At 35.0% G+C, this 6,131-nt stretch overlaps 1 long non-coding RNA gene across 5 annotated transcripts in view; it reads right to left on the reverse strand.

The window, feature by feature from the left end:
• Positions 1–3,938: 3,938 nt before the first annotated feature.
• LOC106778049 overlaps positions 3,939–6,131 on the reverse strand; it is a 7,718-nt gene continuing 5,525 nt past the window's right edge. For 3 of the 5 annotated variants that reach the window (XR_002670114.1, XR_002670117.1, XR_001377006.2), the window contains one exon: positions 5,899–6,129. This is a non-coding gene — a long non-coding RNA (uncharacterized LOC106778049). Of the gene's footprint in view, positions 4,359–5,898; positions 6,130–6,131 lie in introns of those variants that run through there. The other 2 variants (XR_002670115.1, XR_002670116.1) reach the window with 1 other exon arrangement.

Raw genomic sequence — 6,131 nt, forward strand, 5'->3', positions numbered from 1 at the left:
TCAGAACAAATGAAGTCCAATTGCCTTGAATGAATCCTTGTTGATTGATCACTAAGAAAGCTTTGATTCCTCAAATAACGTGTCTTTGAGAGCACCTATAGACAAACTCAGAAGATTTGCCAGTATTTGAAAATGTTAACGTTATGGAAACAAGTTTCAAGACACACACACACACACACACACACACACATATATATATATATATATAGGATTTTCAAATTCTATCGTAGTATAATCGATTATGTTATTTATGTAATCTGTTATGTTTTAATCTCTACTTTAAGAGATTATCCTATGTACGAAATTGATTATTTAAACACGTAAGTCTATTATTGATTCATTTAACGGTCTTAATATATTAGGTTATTTATGTAATGGATTAGATTGTGCTCTATTATTGATTCATTTAACGGTCTTAATATATTAGGTTAATTATGTAATGGATTAGATTGTGCTCTCTGTTTTAATCAACTATCAAACTTATGTAATCGATTATTTCCACACTTAGCCATATTAGTCATCCATTTTTCATCCTTAACAAATTATCTCACTTATATAATAGATTTTGGCTTGCTCTCTGTTTTAATTGGTTATAATTAATTATAACAGAACAATTTGCCCTTGTTAGCTTTCTAATTAATCTGGAAAATTCTAACAGATTATATAACTGATTTAATCGATTATTTATACGAAAAATGTGATTATCAATCTGTTTTAAGCTTGATTCATTCCGTTGGGTCTATCAAGGAGGAGGTTCACCGGGGAGACACAAACACGAATGAGATCTGAGCCGAACCATATGAGGAATTGACACCACTCTCTACCCAAAACCTTAAGACAATGGGTTAATGAGTCTTTCATCTTTATATAGTGCTGTACTTTCTCATTTCTATCTAATGTGGGACTTGGACTCGCACTTGCATTCCCAAAAATCTCCCCCTCAAGGGTGAGTCCCTTTCACATTGGTACACTCCCCCTCCAACGGAAGCATTCCCATCCAACCACAACAACGAGTAGCCCTTCGTACCACCGTTCATCCTAATGCGACACGCTTACCTGGAACCCTTTACTAGGAAGACTTTCGATATAGGGACCATTGTACTCGTCTGAACCGGTCACCAAGACTAACCATCGGCTTTGATACCACTGTTGGGTCTATCAAGGAGGAGGTTAACCGGGGAGACACAAACACCAATGAGATCTGAGCCCAACCATATAAGGAATTGACACCACTCTCTACCCAAAACCTTAAGGCAATGGGTTAATGGGTCTTTCATCTCTATATAGTGCTCTACTTTCTCATTTCTATCCAATGTGAGACTTGGACTCGCACTTGCATTCCCAACACATTCAACATTAAAGGGATTCCATATGTAGCACTAACATGATAAAGATAAAACATTTGTTATGCTATTTGTTGTGCAAGAAACCATTAACCATTCATTATAAAAAACAAAGATGGAAAGAGACAAAGCTCACCCTATCAACAATCTCCTCTTTTATTGATGATGACCAACCAAAAAACATGTTTTCCATTTTCTCTCCCCCTTTAAGCATTAGCAAAAAATGGGAGAACAACCAAGTAACACGGAATTCATTTGTGCTAAAAATATCAAAATCACTAACAAACCATTAAAGAATATGATGCTTCCCCTATAAAACAGAGTTAAAGCATTATGAAAGTGTGTGAGTGATATATGAATAATATCAAAATAAAGATCATCTCAAGGTAATAATTTTAGTGTAGTATATCAAAGTAATTTTGACATGTATTAAAACAAGAATATTGATTTCACATGAAATAGCAATTGATATCAAGGTCATTTTTCAAAACTCATATAAGGTACAAAATGTAGATGAAGCACTGAGTATTTTTGTATAAATGACATCTATTTTGCAACAGAAAGTATAATAGATTAATTAACAAAGCTACATCAGAGATATATGTGTGTAAATGGAGTAAAAATGATGCATGTTGCACTATGTATAATGATTCAAAGTGAATTTATGTAGTATGCGATATATAACATGATTTTTACTCTAAACATATATTTAATGGTATTTTAAACTTGTTCAACAACTCAAAAATGCAATTATATGTTTGAAAACTAAATTTAGGCACTTAATCGATTGTATTATTAGTGTAACAGATTAAAAACTGCATTAATGGTCATTTAACAGATTATATGATCTATTTTATTTGTTAAAATATGCAGAAATGGTAAAAAAACGGAGTATATGAATATAAGACCTGTTTTGCTCACATTGGAACCTATAAAAGTATCTTTCTCAACATTGCACTATGTTAGTATTTCAAGATTATTATATATACAACAATTTTATGTTAACAGTATTCACAATAATGTAAATGTAACAATATGGAATTTCGTAATGCTTTTAAAACTCATAGTGCAGAACTTTGATCTAGAATACCTAGTTCATATTTTATTATATTTTAAATCTTTCCTTTGGCAATGGTTTTGTAAATATGTCAACCAATTGGTGTAATATATCTATAAATTCAATTTTGCATTCACACTTTGAGACATAATCTCTAATAAAATGATGTCTTATTTCTATATGCTTTATTTTAGAATGCAGTATAGAATTCTTGGTTAAGTTAATTGCACTTGTATTATCACATTTTAAGGGTATGTTTTCTAAATAAATGCCACAATCCTCCATTTGACTCTTAATCCATAATGATTGAGCATAGCAGCTTCCAGCTACAATATACTCAACTTGTGTGGTAACTACAACAACACAAGCTTGTTTCTTCGAATGCCATGTAATTAATGGGCATCCGAGTAAATGACAAATACCACTAGTACTTTTTATGTCAAGCTTGCAACCAACAAAATCATAATCACTGTATCCCTCTAGAGATATATTTGCACCTCTAGGATACTATAAACCTACTTATAAGAAAAGAAGTGCCTTGCTTCCCTTACCAATAGGGGGGGGGGGGGGGGGTGAATTGGTGATCAATAAAAACAATTTCTTAGAGTCGTCAAAATGGGTCACAACCCGCGGACCAACTTGGCCCGTCACAGGTTCGGGCCGGGTTGGGTTTGAAAAATACAACCCACCTATATGCGGGTCAGATTTCAACCCGGCTCATTTAGACCCGGCTCATGCGGGTTGAACCTGTGGTGAGCCGGGTTGGCCCACCAACCCACCTACCTAATTTTATTTTTATAATGTATTATTTTATTTATTTATGAAACCCTAAAAAATAAAATACTCTCTTCACTCACTCTGTATACCAAAAAAGTAACCTCTGCTCTCACAAATCACTCTCACGGTACTTGCCCTCATTTGACGGTGCTTTCACTAAAATTATTCAAAGAGTAGGTAAAACACTCTTCCTTTTTTTCTTCTCTTTTCTCCACATTTTTATTTTCTCACTTCTTTTTCTTTTTTTTTCAAAAACTCTATAATGACAAAAATAGGATTTTGCGAATTTTTTTTTGTTGTGGGAGATTTGAAGACATGGAATGATTTTTTTTCCTATTCTGACATGCTTGTATCAGAGTTTGTTCATTTTAATTAAACAATTTGAGTGTACATTATTTGAACAAGCTGCTTTTGATATATTTGAATTTGGGAAATTATGTTACAAATTAAACTATTAATTTTTTTGTTGATGTTGTTGAGTACTGGTTCTTTTTTTATATCTTTGAATTTGGATTATATTGTATTTTTTATTATTATTTTGAATCGTCTTTAACATAATTTTTTGGGAGTGAAATTTGTTTAAATTTAAATTAGAGAAAGTTTGTATTTTTTTATTTAAAAAATGTAATTAAATGAGCTAGTGAGCCAACCCGTTTACCCACCAACTCGTGATGGATCGAGCCGGGTTCAAGTTTTTCTGGCTCGCTAATAAATAAGCCGAGTTGGGTTGGCTCACTAAGTGACCAACCCGTGGTGGGCCAGGTCGGATTACCCGTTTTGACAACTCTACAATTACTTTTTCAATCCTTTAGAAAACTTAAAATGATCTTTAATCTTTCTTGAAATCCAAGAAATAAAGCGCATGCAATGAAAGTAAAAGAGATAAGGAAAGAAATACAAACACAGGGTTTATATTGGTTTGGCTTCAATGCCTACATCCAGTGTCATTTCAATCAACCTGAGATTGAAAGCAAATTGCACTATAAAGATATGAGTTTTTACAACGACGCTTTATAGAGACCAACTCTCAAGTGTAATCACCTCTCTAACTCATTAATCTAATATAGTCAACAACAAAACCTTGCAGCAAGATTAATCCTCTCCTACAGTCACCCTTTAAGACAACCCTCCACGCTCTTCTTCCTGGCCGCACGCACAGGGACCACCACAATCCGAGATTGCTAATAACAAAATATGATCAGTCAAGAATATACCTTACTAGTGCAATAATTGATCAACAATGAAAACCTAAATTTGTTCTTCAAGAAACCATTAAGATTATCAACTTTTGTATATCCTGTTTCTTGGAGTGTCTCAACACACTTGTAACTTTTTTCTCAATTCAAAAATATCATATATGAAAGTTTAGAATGATTAAAAGTTCTAAGTGCATTGTGCAATGCGTTAATTTATAGTTTTCTCATAACAAAAGCAATTTAATCGATTACTATAATAGTGTAATCGGTTACATTAGTACCAAATTTACACTTGAAAACTAAATGGAAAACTGCAAAGCACAAACAGTGTATGTCCGAGAAAGTATATACATTGCAGAAACCCCTTTATATAGGGTCTGAAAAGAAAAATGAAAGATGAAAAAGGGAGAAAGAAACTTGCTCGAGAAGCTTCGATAATCAGACGACCCTCTTCTTTTGTCGTGCTCCACAGCCCTTTTATCACATTCTCTTTGGTCAGCTCCAGTCAGGAGTAGTCAACCTCTTCCATCTTTGGGCAAGACCGCACCAGTGGGTAAGTGGCGAGAGCCCTAAAGCTCTCTTTCCTTCTCGCACAGGAGCCCTAGTTTCTTGGGTTTCCTTTCTTTTTTTCTCTATAGCTCGAACCTAACATGAAGGATTGTTTTTCTTCAAATGAAGCACAAATTCTGGACCCCTTCAAAGGCAGCAGATTCAAAACGCCGTCGTTGTACTAAAGTTTAGCCCCTTTTCACATCTGCAGCAGTAATAGTCGAGTAGAAACCCAGGGCTTATGCGCAACATCAACGTTCAACGGTCATATGCAGGAGCCCAATCCCTTTCTGATCCAAACAGCCCATTGGCCCAATGTATTACTGCATTCCAGTAAACCAAGCTGCCAGCATAGCAGTAGCAAAACACACAGTTTCACTTAAGGAACAAGCCCAGCGACCCAACATTATTGTTTCAGCATTAATGTAATTTGTTCAAGGCTGAGCAGCTTTAAAACGATGTCGTCCAATTTAGACGCAGGCCCAAATTATATAGCCCAATTGCTTTTCAAAATGCACAACATCAACGTTTCACAAGCGGCCCAGTGCTATTTCAGTGCCCAATCAATGGCATATCCCTAGTGTGGCAGCAACAAATCAGCCCCTTGTTTCCAGGTTCAGGCCCAAACCAGTGCGACACAACATATGCAATGCAATCAGCCCCCAATTGCCAAAACTTTGTGTTTCATTTATCTTTCTAAAGGGCTTCAAAATGCCAACATTGTAGTAAAACACAGGCCCTATCCAACTGCATCAGTATCAACTCCAAGCGTAGTAGGAGTGTGTCGGCCCAAATAAGCCAGCAGCAGTCCAATCTTCAATTTTAAATCAATCAACCATTGCACTTTTAGCCTAATTCCAAATGTGGCAGCCAGTTCAGACCAGCGACATTCTAGACCGCACAACTTTATTAATTGGAGCCCAAACCACACCAGCCCAATTCTACTTCTACTCAAAACAGTCCAAGGCTTCTGCTCAGAACAGTCAAGCATAGTTATCCAAGGACCAATAAATTTGCAGGAAAAAAATGTATTAAAAAACTATTTTAAGAAATATCAGCATGTAACTTTTTCTGGTGTGCAAAGTTATTGTTTAAAATTTTCAGTTGTCAATTATGTTGGGTTGTGTTTTCATGAGGACATGAAATAATTGAAGTTTGGGAAAGTTGATAAGTGTGAAAAATACTTGTTTTCACACTTATTTATTACCT

This window comes from Vigna radiata, chromosome 11, assembly GCF_000741045.1.
Source record: "Vigna radiata var. radiata cultivar VC1973A chromosome 11, Vradiata_ver6, whole genome shotgun sequence".
Classification (NCBI taxonomy): Eukaryota; Viridiplantae; Streptophyta; class Magnoliopsida; order Fabales; family Fabaceae; genus Vigna; species Vigna radiata.